Here is a 13,657-nt window from a genome sequence, read left to right as displayed (position 1 = left end):
AGAAGAGAATGAGGAGGAAATAGTAATTTTGGCTCTTAATTTAGGAATACCAGATAATGTGTCAGTGTACCAAGGGCCTTGTTTCATCTACGTGTTACAATACAGATGGAGGTATTATTATCCCTGTTTTATAGAGGAGAACACTGAGGTTCAGAGAGGTTAAGTCACTTGCCCAAGGAAGTTAAGTCACCCAGCTAGGAAGGAACTGTGGAGGGATTGGAGCTCAGGCTGTTCTGACTCTAAGGCTCAAGCCTTAGTTCAGCTGCTACACTTGCCCTTTCCTCTCCGTGGGAACTTCACTCACCTTCAAGTGCTCATCTCAAGGCTTCTCCCCGATCTCCTCTTGAACAACCCGAAGGCGGAGGCTCCAAGGCTGAGCTGCCTCGGATCCCATTTGTAGCATCCACACCCTTCACTTCTCTGAGCTTCAGTTTCCTCACTTATCAACTGGGAACAGTCACAGTGCCTTCATGTATGATTTTGTGAGGATCTGACAAGATGCTATATGAGAGAGCGCACAGAGCCCTGTACCATCACATTCTCATTACTTTCCTTTCTGAAACCCTTTCTATGCACCAGCCACTCTGCTAAACATGTTCTATATAGTACACATCCCTCGGTCTCCCAACAACCCTAAAAAGTAGATGTTTAATAATCAATCATCAGTTTTTACATACATTTACTGAGCATCTACTATGTGCAGGCGTGTCTTGATGCCAGGGCTGGAGTCTGGGTGGAAGGAGTAATTATGTAATTAAATGGTAAGGGTTATGGTGGGGAGCACCTGTGCTTTAAGGGTACATAGTGAGGGGAGGGACACCAACCTGTTTTTGGAGGAGGGGGGTATCAGAGATGCCTTTTAAAGAAAGTGACATTTCAGCTGAGCCCAGAAAGTTGACTAGGAGGAAGTCAAGTCAAGGAAAAGGATGAGGGGAAAACATTTTGGGCTGAGAATGAGGTTGTGCTATTCTTATTTAATAAGGATCTTTCATATTTTAATCCAAAGTAGTGATCATGTATGGGCTACTTGCAGGTCTGTGGCAGATTGTTGGAGCTAAGGGAAGGGGGAATGTTTGAGGTCAGAGGGTATCCTATTCACAGTACCTAGATTATTTCCATGCAAATGACTAATGATGCCCTCAGTTATTTTTATTCAATGAATATTCTCTTTTCACCAGACCCTAGAAAGTCAGATGTGGAAGGAAACTTTGAGGTCATCTGGGGCTCAGAGTTTCCAAAAATGTTGTACTTAATGTGATAGCTCTTATTGACTGGTGGTGTCTGCTTATAGTTCCCTGTTGGAAAGAGGCCTCCTTAATGGCGGATAGTGGTGAGATTGATTAGTGATGTCTGCTTCAGGCGTGGAACTAGGAATTGATGGTAGGTATGTGATTAGGGGTCAAAAAAGCTATACAGAGTTGGCATCAGAGCTCCTCTTAGAGAGAAAACCATTTTTGTCTTGGAATGTATTTTTATAGTCTGTTTTAGGTATTGAAAATGAGCCCTGAGGAACACAGTCTGTAAGAACACAGCCAAACAGAGAGAGATCTAAATTGCTCTGCATAATTAATAGGAATGCAAGGTCATGGATGAGCAGGGAAGAGAGGGTGAAAGGTACTCGTATGGGAGGAGAGGCTGTATCATGTGACGGGCGGCTGAACCTCAGAGAGAAAGGAAGACAATGTAAAAAGTTCACAATGGCAGAGTGGCCAAATATTTCAAAGATCGGGGTATCTCATTTCCAAGTTTAAGTAGTTTGACCCAAACTGTCAATAAAAGTCTGTTTTACATTTGGAGATTTGTGTTGTTGGCATTTAGGGGATTGAAGGAATAGGGCAGTACCCAGTATGAGATGCCATAATATGGGAAAACAAGAGAACATGTGGGATGCTGACATGGCGATCTGTAAACTGAACCAAACTCAGCAAAATGGAGAACCCAGAGATGGAGAATTACACCCTCCCCCACCTCCGAATATCCCTGGACCACTTGGGAAGGATACTGGGTCTGCTGCTGCATTTGGGATAAGGGTGTGGACTAATTTCATTTGGATTTCAAAGATGGGGTTTTTTGCTTCCCTGTTCTCATCTATCCTCCTAATTTTGCAGACAGGGAAACTGAGGCCCCTGTAGGGGAGAGGATCCTGATGGAGTTCTCATTTGGTGGCTGTGCAGTGAGGCTTCTCCAGGCCTGTGGCGGGAGATACTAGGCAGGGGTAATGAGCCAGCACCTCCTGTCTGCCGTCACCCATGGTCCGAAGCACTCAGCTCAGTCTGCGCAAAATATCGCAGACCTACTTTTAGATTTAAAGGGAACATCATCAGACTTAAATGAAGACTGTTTAGCCTTATGTGTGTGTGTGTGTTGGTGTGTTGGGGCAGGTTATGGGGAGTACTTGGGACTCTGGCTTTGAATTGAAGGGGATAGGAAGGGGGTTTTACTTGGTTCCAGCTCCTGCTCTGAGCTCCTGCTGTACCTTCCTTCCTTGGAGGGGTCCTTTCAGAAGAATACCTTGAAACTCAGATCTTATCTGTAAACAGTAGGTGGTCACTTAATGCACGGTAATCTGGGGTTAGGGGGACAGAAAGGCTGCCTGGTAAATAACTGGTCTCTCCATTTGCCTTGCTGCAGTGCCTACCCTTTCCACCAATATCCTGCCTTTGGATGAAGCGTGGATATGAAAATGTCTTTACTAAGAGGGGTTAAGCTCTATAGTACCCACCAATGCCCTACAAAGAAATCACTAGTGATAAGCCCTCAAAATGATTTACTCTTTTCCAAATGCTTGCATGGAGACATGCCATTTCAGCATCATCACACTCTATATCAAGAACAACAGACAGTGCCCCTGTTTTTCAGAAGAATAAACCAAGTCCCAAGATATTAGAACTTGGCTGAAGCAACCTAAGGAGCAGAGGTGAGGATCTGGGTCTTGGCACAATGACTCTCAGTCTTAGATGGTTAGCAGTTTTACTTCTAAACAGGAACACATTGAAGTTTTTGAAAAATTAGATTTTGCTTGAACGAGGGTACATTTTCATGGTAGACACCTTAGAAAATGAAACATCAAAGAAGAAACTAGGAGTTCCTGTTGTGGCACAAGGGAAATAAATCTGACTTGTATCTATGAGGATGTGGGTTCTATCCCTGGCCTCACTCAGTGTGTCAAGGATCCGGCATTGCCGTGAGCTATGGTGTAGGTCGCAGGAGTGGTTCAGATCCAGTGTTGCTGTGCCTGTGGTATAGACCAGAAGCTGTAGCTCTGATAGGACCCTTAGCCTGGGAACCTCCATATGCCATGGGTGCAGCCATAAAAAGCAAAAAAAAAAAAAAAAAAAAAAAAGAAGAAAAAGAAACCAAGTTCTAGCCGTAATCCCATACTGTACAGATGATCTCATTCTCAGTTTTAGATATACCCTCCTTATCTTTTTTTCTATAAGTGTTATGGCTTTTTAAGAAAAATGGGGTAAGAAGATGTAGAATCCTGTGACATGAATGTGTCATTGTTTATTTAACAAGCTCTGCAGTAGCATGCATTTATGAAACTTATTTACTGAAAAACAAGATGCCAGGACGATGAACTACATGGTAAAGGACAAAGCATGGTTCTTAGAATCCAGATGAACGCACTGCTGAGCAAGGTAGAGGGCAGGCAGTTCAACTGTTTGTTCAACAACTAGGCTAGATACCTACTGTGTTCCAGGCACTGTCCATGGCATGAAGGATACAGCTGAGATTGGTATAGAAAAGGTCTCATTAAGCTCATAGTGTTGGGTGGAGACAGATAATCAACAAATACATATGTGAGTAGGGGTGTGTGTGTGTCTGTTTTTGTGTCTGTGTATGTTTATAATGAGGTGGTGACACTAATATGAAGGACAAAAGGACGGGCAGCAGAGAGGGTAGGAGTTACAAGACACTATTTGAAATACCCTCTGAGGAGGTGACATTTGAGCAAAGACAGCAAGTGAACCATGGGAGTATCTGAGTGAAGACTAGACCAGCAGGAAGTCCAAAACAGAGAGGTGGTGGTGGGATCGTGGTGCTGGGGACAGCAACACTCAAGAGCACAGGGTCAGGAAGAGGGTCAGCAGATGTGATTGAAGATGGAGCCAGGCACCAGGTAGTGCAGACCCCTGAAAACCACAGGATGGATGGTAGATGGCAAGTTTCAAGAGGGTCATCAGTTGAGTGAAGTGAGCTGACGTCTGTCTTGAAAATCTCTCTTTGGCCTCTGTGTTGAGACTGACTCTAGTGGAAGGCAGGTGGAGAAACCAGTAGGCCAGTTTTGAGGGTGTTGTGATGATCCAGGAGAGAGGTGGTGGAGGCGGCTTGGACCACGGTGAGAGCAGAGGGGCTCTAAGAAGTGGTTTAGTTTTAAGGTTTGTCTTGAAGGCACAGTTCTGAGAACTTGCTGAAGACTTTGCTCTTGGAGTAAAAGAGGAAGGCGGTCATGGATGACTGAGCCACTGGGTGGATGGTGGTGCTACAAGTGAGGTGGGGAGGACCGTAGGAGGAGAGTTGGGGACAATTAGAGGCTGGTTTTTGATGTGTTGGAGTCCCAAGTGGGTATACAAACCTGGAGGCTAGGGGATGAGTTGAGGTGGAGGATGTACAGAATCAGGAGTTTCCGTTGTGGCTCAGCAGGTTATGAACCTGACTAGTATCCATGAGGACATGAGTTTGACCTCTGGCCTTGTTCAGTGGGTCAAGGATCCGGCGTTGCCATGAGCTGTGGTGTAGGTCACAGATGCAGTTTGGATCCCATGTTGCTGTAGCTGTGGTATAGGCCGGCAGCTGCAGCTCCAGTTGGACCTCTAGCCTGGGAATATGCATATGCTGAGGGTTCATCCCTAAAAAGAAAAAAAAAAATTGTAGAATCATCAGTGCAGAGATGTTCTTGAAAGCCATGGGACCAGATGGGGAAATGGTTGTTTGGTGAGGGGTCCGGAGAAGGGTAGTTTGAGTTCCAGCAGGGCTGAGGGATAGTGGGAAAATGAAAACTACCTTCCCTTAATTCAAGGTTATGCTGAAGTCTGGATGAATGTTCTTGATGGTGGCAGGATGGTTCTTGATGAGAAAGTGGTTCCAAGTTCACCTCTAGAGAAAGGTGGAGGTAGGGAGCCTGGAGCCTTGATAAGGAAGTTCTAAGACCCCAGGGAACAAGTCACAAAGGAAGGCCGGAAGCTGAGAGGAAAAGGAGGTGAGGTCAGGAAGAAAAGAGTGGGAGAGGGAGAGAGACAGGGCGGCACAATGAGCCTGGGGAACAGGGAGGTCTGTTCTCTGCAAGTAGGTCATGGCTGTAGGTTTGTGCTTCCCGGGGAGGGAGCTCATCACGCTGCTTGGCACAGAGGCTGACACCAACCTTCAGCAACTTATGGTGGAGCCAGGTGCCCCTCCCCGCTCCCTCAGTACCCACCTACATTGTCCATGAGTTGTAAGGGTTTCAGTGCATCCTGTAAGGACAGACATCTCATCTTGGATTGCTCACTTGCTAAGATAGTACCCCTCATTTTATATTTGGGGCATTAAAACGTGCTTCTAAGGACTAGAAGCAAGGTTGTGAGTAAATGCCAAGCTCTAGGAACACCCAGCTTGACTCCAGGAGAGAGATGGTGGTATTACTTCTTCCCTCCCTTCCCCTTCCTTTCCCCTTTCTCATCCCTTCCCTTTCCCTCCTCTCTCTCTTCTCCCTTCCCTCTCTCCCTCCCTCCTTCTCCCTTCCACCCTTCTTTCCCCACTTCCTCTCTCCCTTCCTTCCCTCTCCCTCCCTTCCTCCCTCCCCCTCCCCTTCCCTCTCCCTCCTCTGCTCCCTCCTCCTCTCCTCCCTCCCTCCTCCTCTCCCTCCTCCTCCTCTCCCTCCTCCTCCTCTCTCTCCCTCTCCCTCCCCTCCTCTTCCCCCTCCCTTCCCCCTCCCCCCTTCCTTCTTCCTCCTTCTCTCCCTCCCTCTCCTACATACACATCTATTCATGCACCATCCATTTCTCAATTCATTTAGAGAGGCAATGACTCTTATGAAGCCCTTGCTTTTTGGCAGGTCTTGGGTGAGGTGTCAAGGACATGAAGAAAAAAAGAAGCAGTTCCTCTTTGGAGGAAGTGGGAAGCACATGAATTGCTCTGATCTGCTCTAGGCAGGTAGTGACATGTTAATCTGTGATCCTACGAGTCAGTCCATGGACTAGCTGCATTCTAATTGCTCAAGATTCTTTTATAAATACATAGACCTGAACCCACCTCAGAATCAAAATCTTCCGGGGAGTCTATTTTGAGTATATTTTGCAAAAATCCCCAGGTGATTCTGATGCCCAGCCAGATGTGCAAGTTCAGCTGACTGAGGTTGGAGTGGTCAATGGGAATAATTTTTAAATGACTTGAGTTTACAGCATTGTTAGGAATAAATGATATCATGATAGAGAAAATTCTCAACACAGGAACGTTTCCAAGTAGGCCTTCTGGGGACAACTGTGGAGTCTCAGGCCTTCTTGATGCTCAAAGGACCAGTGGTGTATGCACTGAGGGTGCCACCTGCTTAGGAAGGCAGATCCCCACCCTCACCCCCAGATGCCTTGAATTGGAATCTCCCAGGTGATTCCCACATATATTAAAGTCTGCAGGTAGGAAGAGAACATGGATGGACCAGCCTGTACCTGGGCAGTCACACCTGGGAGCAGATCATCTCCGTTAGAAAGTGCGACTGAAACATAAAGGTGATTTCCTCAGTGCAGTTGTGTGCTGCTGTCCTGGAGGTGTAGTTGTGTCCTATTTCTGGGTGATTTAAGTACCTGTTACACAGCACCGCGAGTTACCATGGGAAAGCAGGGGTGATGGAGAGGCTCTGGGTGGGGGGACAATGAGGGAAGTCGCCTGTCCTTGATGCAGGCCACACCAACAGTCCTCTCCTCTCTGCTGCCCCGAGGCAGACGGCTCCCCTGTAGATGCCCTGCCGGCATGGGATGCAGAGCTGTTCCAGCTTTCTCCCAGAGTTGAAGCTGGTTTCATAGGACTCCTTGGCTCTTAGTACTTGTTGAATGGATGTGCGCAGGAATCATCTAGGGAGCGTGTGAAAATAAAGATTCTGATTCAGCAGGTCTGAGGCGGGGCCTGAGATGATAAAATTTCTAGGAAGCTCCCAGGTGACCTGATGCTTCAAGTCCAGGGACCACACAAAGAAGACACTTGTATGACTCCATGGTTCTCAAAGAATACCAACAGTTCCTCCCACCCAAGACAAATCAGAATTTCTGGAAATCAAACCTAGGCATCAGTATTTTTCATAAGCTCCATAGCTTACAGTTGGGGTTGAGAACTCTTGATTTAGGAAGAGTTTTTCCTGAAACTCTACCTCTCTCCTTTCTTCCTTTCTCTCTTTTCTTTCTTTCTCCCTCCTTTTCCTTCCCTTCCTTCCTTTCTTCCTTCTCCCCCCCGCCCCTTTTGATATTATCCTGGATCCAGAGCATACAGTTGAATCCAGAAAGAGCTGCCTGCTCCCTTTAAGAGAAGGATCACAGAAAGGCTAGTGGTAGGAACAGTACTCTCTTTAAATAGCACCCTCTAGCTGAAAAAGTCTTTCCAGGAGTTTAGCTTAAAATGTGCCTGCTGCGATTGCATTATTCCAGACTCTTCTTTCTTCCCCCACTCAGGGGAATTCTGACTCTCCTGTTACTCATATTTAAAGGGAGAAGCCAATGTAGACACTCTTAGGCATGATCCGCTTCCATTTCATTTATTTCCGGATCTTGCTGAGCCTGTGCAGTGAGAGTTTGAGGAGAGGGGGAGAATGCATCTGTGAAAGTTGGGGCTCTGAGTTGCAAGACACAGAAACCCAATTTAAAAAGAATTAGGCAAAAAATTTTATGTATGTATTATTCATTCATTCATACAATGGAAACTTTGGTAATTCCAGCTGTATCCATAGATTCAAATGACATATTCTATAGTCTCTCTCTCACTCTTTCCTATCGCCCCATCTCACCTCTTACTTCCTCCCTGTTGGCTCCATTCTCAGTTAGACTCTCGCTAGTGATGACAAGAAGGCCACCAGCAGCTCCAGGTTTATGTCCTATCCTTTCAGCAAATCCATTAATAAAGGGGGGAGGTATTCTCCTGTACCAGCATTTCCCCAGAAATCAAAGAATAGAGTCTCTTTGGTTCTGAGTGGATCATAACTCCATCATTTAGTCAGTTAGTAAGACCAGGGCAACATGAGCACATTTCTGAGCCACCCAAACTAGAAAGAGGCCTGGGCAGACAAAACAGGAGTCCACTGTAGCATCTAAATCATTTATCACCCACAGTTCTGTGGCAATCTGTCCTTATCTATCCCAGCATGGCCGCTCCCCCAGGGGACTCCAGAGACTCTTCCTGAGAGTTTACTGTGTCATAGCCTCTTGATGACTTTGCTTTCTGGAGAACACAGCAGAGATACTGCTTTCTAGCAGGTGTGGAACTGAGAGGGTGGTAGGAGGGAAGCAGGACACCCACTGATGGGCTTTCTTTTCTTGCCCAGTGACCCCATACTCAGTTTTGAAAGGGATTTTTGTCCACCTTCTGAGAAGGGGGGGGGGACAAGGGAGGAGGCTGGAGAGTCCACTTCCTGGCTAGTTTTTCTCCCATGCTCCTAGAATGGAATCAGTTCCTCAGTACTGCAGAGAGGAGTCTTAGCCACATGCATCACATGATTAAAATAGTGCGAGGGTAGGAGGAGGCCTTGTGATGCTTCTGAAAGGTTGTAAATTCGCATCATGTCACTTTCTGCTTAAAACCCTCCAGGGGCTTCCCACCACCTCTTAGGATCAAATCAGAACTCCTGGCACACAATAACTTGCCTTTTGTCTCCACCCTGATTTTTTAACATTCTTTACCTTGATCAAAATGCCGCAGTCCCATTGGGACCTCTCTGCCTCCAGCCTCTGGATCTTCACACTTGCTCTTCACACTTCTCCTCCTTACACCTGATTTCTCACTCCCTTCCTGGTTGACACCTAATCTTCTAGGTCTTGGTTTGACTACCTACCCCAGTCTAAATTAGATGGACCGCAATAGCTCTCCATCTGTCTTCTTTATAGAATGCATGTCATTGCCTTTATGCATTTCTTGGACTGTTTATGTTCCTTCCACTGATCCCATTGAATGCTGGACTCCATGCAGATAGGACCCTCTCTGTTTTTGTTCATTCATGTGGCTCTAGGGCTTAGTTTGATCCCAGTGCATAGCAGATGCTCAGTGAACAATTGTTGAATGGACGAATGACTCCACTGATATTCCTTGTGTCTCCCACACTGCAGTACACATAAAAGTTACCAGCAAAATCTTGAATAAAATAAGATTTTTTTTTTTTTTTGGAGGCTGCACCTACCTGCAGCATATGGAAATTCCCAGGCTAAGGGTCCAATTGGAGCTGCAGCTGCCAGCCTACACAGCAACGCCAGTCTGAACCACATCTGTGACCCACACCACAGCTCATGGCAATGCCGGATCCTTAACCCACTGAGTGAGGCCAAGGATTGAACCCACATCCTCATGGATCCTTAACCACTGAGCCACAAAGGGAACTCCAAAATGCAGATTTTTCTGAATCTTCTTTTGGATCTTCAGATTCAAAATATTGGCTTGGATCCTGGGAAAACCACTAGGGAGTTGTGGAAAAGGTTTGCCAGAATCGTCAATGGACAGACCTCCCAGAATCTTTTGTCTTAATCTGTTTTTTTTTTTTTTTTAATGAAACACAGTGGATGGAAAGAGACACAACCAAACATTACTATAAATTGTATGGTGGAAGGAGAGAGAGGAAGGCATGTTTCTAAGAGGGCAAGTCATGGTTCCCATCAACAGGTAAGCAGAACACTAGCCCAGTAAATGCAGTTCGATTTGAGTTACTGCTAAAGTGCTTGAAGTTGTTTGTTTCTCTCCCCCCCGCCCCCCCTCAGGTGTTTTATTTATTTACGCAATGAATTTATTACATATATACTTGTACAATGATCGTCACAATCCAGTTTTATAGGATTTTCATCCCACAACCCCAGCGCATCTCCCCATCCCCCAAACTGTCTCCTCCAGAGACCATAAGTTTTTTAAAGTCTGTGAGTCAACATCTGTTCTGCAAAGAAGTTCAGTCTGTCCTTTTTTTAGATTCCACATGTCAGTGAAAGCATTTGATGTTGGTGTCTCTTTATCTGACTGACTTCACTCAGCATGATAATTTCTAGGTCCATCCATGTTGCTAAAAATGCCGTTATTTCGTTCCTTTTTAATGCCTGAGTAATATTCCATTGTGTATATGCACCACATCTTCTTGATCCACTCCTTTGTCGATGGACATTTAGGCTATTTCCATGTCTTGGCTATTGCAAATAGTGCTGCAATGAACATTGGAATACATGTGTCTTTGCAAGTCATGGTTTTCTCTGGATAGATGCCCAGGAGTGGGATTGCTGGATCAAATGGTAGTTCTATGTTTAGTTTTCTGAGGAATCTCCATACTGTTTTCCACAGTGGTTGCACCAATTTATGATCCCACCAACAGTGTACTAGGGTTCCTTTTTCTCCACACCTTATCCAGCACTTACTGTTTGTAGACTTTTGGGTGATGGCCATTCTGGCTGGTGTAAGGTGGTACCTCATAGTGATTTTGATTTGCATTTCTCTAATAATGAGTGATGTTGAACGTCTTTTCATGTTCTCTTTTCTATCCTGATGAAAACTGGGTGATTTCTACCTACTGTCAGACAACTAGTACATCCATTCATGTTCCTTTGCCAGGATCCCCCACCTCCATGCCCAGATGCTAAACTCACAGTCCCTAGATGCCAAGGTAGCCACTCCTCTACTGGCTATAGTGTTTCCAACCTTTTTTTTCCTCACCCTCTGACAGAGTGGATTCAAGGAATTCACACACGTGTCAGCATTCTTCTGTTCTGTACACAGGTAATTTAAGGTCCACTGGCTTCATATGCTGACAGTAGCATGAATTATCTTGTTGCTTCTTGACATGTTCCTTAGAAACTCACTCTTTGGGGGAAAAAAAGGAAAAAACCCTAAAAGATCCATTCTCTCAATTATTGGACTGCTAGCTCCTTGAGGTCAGTCACTGTGTTCTCTTTCTCAGCTTTCATGCTCATTAAAACCTAGCACGTGTTCACTGATGCTTCTGCAAACATTTATAATGGTTTGTTATTATTAAGAATGATGAAATATATTACTCTCAAAATCATGCTTTATGGAGTTTTTATAGCACTTTGAAGTTTCCTAATGCATTCCTTCATTATATTGTGTAATTCTGACATGTCACTTTTCAGGCAAGTGACTGATAATTAGAATCACCTTGGGTGTTTTTCAAGCATACGAATTCCTAGGACCTACTCCACACCACCTCTAAGAATGAGTTTGGGAGTCTGAATGTTGAACACTCTCTGCAGTGATTTTTATGATGATCCTGACAGGGGAACCATGAGTGTGGTGGCTGTATGTGCGGACTTGGACGTCAGCCCAACCTGGGGCAGAATCCTCACCTGTGGGTTCCCACCTACATCCCTGCAGATCCCTGGGGCCCTAGATTGCTCAATCCATAAACTGGGGCTGATGAGACCAATACCAAAAAATCAAACCAGAGTAGGAGGGTAGGATGAGTGCTCAGTAAGCAGCAGCTCTACTCTGATTTGCTTTCCCTTGTGGCAGAATAAGATAGTGGCTGAGGGCATACACTTGGGCTCAAGCCCTGTCTTTTGCACTAGTTGCCATTAAGTCTCAGTTTCCTCATCTCTAAAATGGGAGTGATGGTGGACATGTCTATCTCATGGGACTGTTTTGGGGGTTAAACTAGTCAAGAACAGAAAGCAGCCATTAGAACAAGACCTGGAACACATCAGTATTAGATGTGGCAATTTTCACATCTGTTTTCTAAGGGAGGATCTTTGTAGTTGCTGCAAGGAGAAATAAGGCTTCAAACCCTGTCTTCTTTGCCTGCGCTCTGGGCTCTTCCCTCTTTACAAAGCTAATTCTTCATGCCAGCTCTTTACTCACACTCATTGCCAGCCTCCTTTCCCTCCCGCAGCCCTTTCCCATTCTCTCTGCCCAGAGCCAGGCCCCATCACCATTTTTCAGAAATGTCATCTTACTCAGGCACCTCACTCCAAGGTCCTAAAACAGTGATTTGGGATTCCTGTCTCATCTCCATCTGTCTGCTGGAGTCCGGGCAGACACCAGAACAGACTCATCTAATTAGTGGCCTCGCCTCCTCCAGGGCTTAGGGCTACTGGTGCATGGCTTCCACATGGCAGAGACGAGATGTCTCATCAGATGGGCCAGCAGTGAAGGCTTTCCTACAAAAGCCTGGTAGCAAAGGAATTTTCCAGCTGCTGGAGCAGGGAGTTGGGAGTCTGAACAGTGGGGACTCAGAACCAGAGCTTATGTGGATGTGGCAGTTGAGAAGGACATCCCTACAACACTCGGAGACACTGTCCTTATCTGTAAAACAGAACGATCATCATATACCTACCTCTGACTTGTCTGGATAATATATATCGAGTGATGATCTCAAGGTCACCTGACCTCTGCCTCATTCCTTGCTCTTGTTTTTTCTCCCCTCTGTCCAGACTCTGTAATGATTTGGATAGAGAGGTGGATAGAGTAGTGACTAAGAGCATACACACCAAAGTTACCTGCTCAGGTCTTAACCTTGGCCCTGTCTTTTTCTGCTGTGTTACCTTGAGCAAATCACTCTCTAGGCCCAGTTTCCTCCTCAATTGGAGGAGAAAATCCTGCACCTTCTTTGTATTTTTGCTGTGTATGCAGTTGTAAGAAGGAAGGGTCAGGGAGTTCCTGTGGTGGCGCAGTGGTTAACAAATCCGACTAGGTACCATGAGGTTGTGGGTTCGATCCCTGGCCTTGATCAGTGGGTTAATGATCCCGTGTTGCCGTGAGCTGTGGTGTAGGTCACAGAGGCGGCTTGGATTCTGCATTGCTGTGGCTCTGGAGTAGGCTGGTGACTACAGCTCCGATTGGACCCCTAGCCTGGGAACCTCCATATGCCACGGGAGTGGCCCTAGAAAAGGCAAAAAGGCAAAAAGACAAAAAAAAAAAAAAAAAGGAAGGGTCAGTTATGTTGACTCATAGTAAGTGCTCAATAAATATCCAATATCATGATCATGAAGCAAGTCTATCCAACATTCCCCTTTGTCATATGGATAATAGAGCTGTTTTCTCTCCCAGAAACCTCATTACTTATGTGCTTTGACAACTTCAGGACTCACCTCCTGGAGACCCTTCTCTGCAAAGCTTTCTCTATCCTCCCCATGCTTTTCCTTCAGCCTCCTGGGCTTCCTCCGTCAAAGCTCTTTGCATGTGACATTGTTTGCACAGAGTCTGTCCCACTGTTGGACTTAGATTCCTTGAGGCTGGGCCCCTAGATTAATATTTGTGTTTTTATTACCATGGACAGCACATGACACCTATTTGAAACTTTGTGGAGAGAAAGAATGAGGATGTTGAAGACCTTTAAACAGTGTTTCTTGAAACTTTTTTGACTATAATCAATAGTAAGAAATGTGTTTTATACCATGACCTGGTGATGTGCACATACACACAGTGGGAAATAATGTTCATATTTGATTCATATTTCAGCACACACCATGCACTCTCATTTCTCTCTCATCTATTTAAT

The 13,657-nt window shown here is 45.5% G+C and overlaps 1 long non-coding RNA gene across 1 annotated transcript in view; it reads left to right on the top strand.

The window, feature by feature from the left end:
* Positions 1-13,657, top strand: part of LOC110256682 — an 81,084-nt gene that overhangs the window by 47,138 nt on the left and 20,289 nt on the right. The window contains exon 4 of the long non-coding RNA XR_002338551.1: positions 9,729-9,831. This is a non-coding gene — a long non-coding RNA (uncharacterized LOC110256682). The remainder of the gene's footprint in view (positions 1-9,728; positions 9,832-13,657) is intronic.

The sequence above is a fragment of the Sus scrofa genome, chromosome 14 (assembly GCF_000003025.6).
Source record: "Sus scrofa isolate TJ Tabasco breed Duroc chromosome 14, Sscrofa11.1, whole genome shotgun sequence".
In the NCBI taxonomy this organism is placed as follows: domain Eukaryota; kingdom Metazoa; phylum Chordata; class Mammalia; order Artiodactyla; family Suidae; genus Sus; species Sus scrofa.
This window is presented reverse-complemented; position numbering and strand designations above follow the sequence as displayed.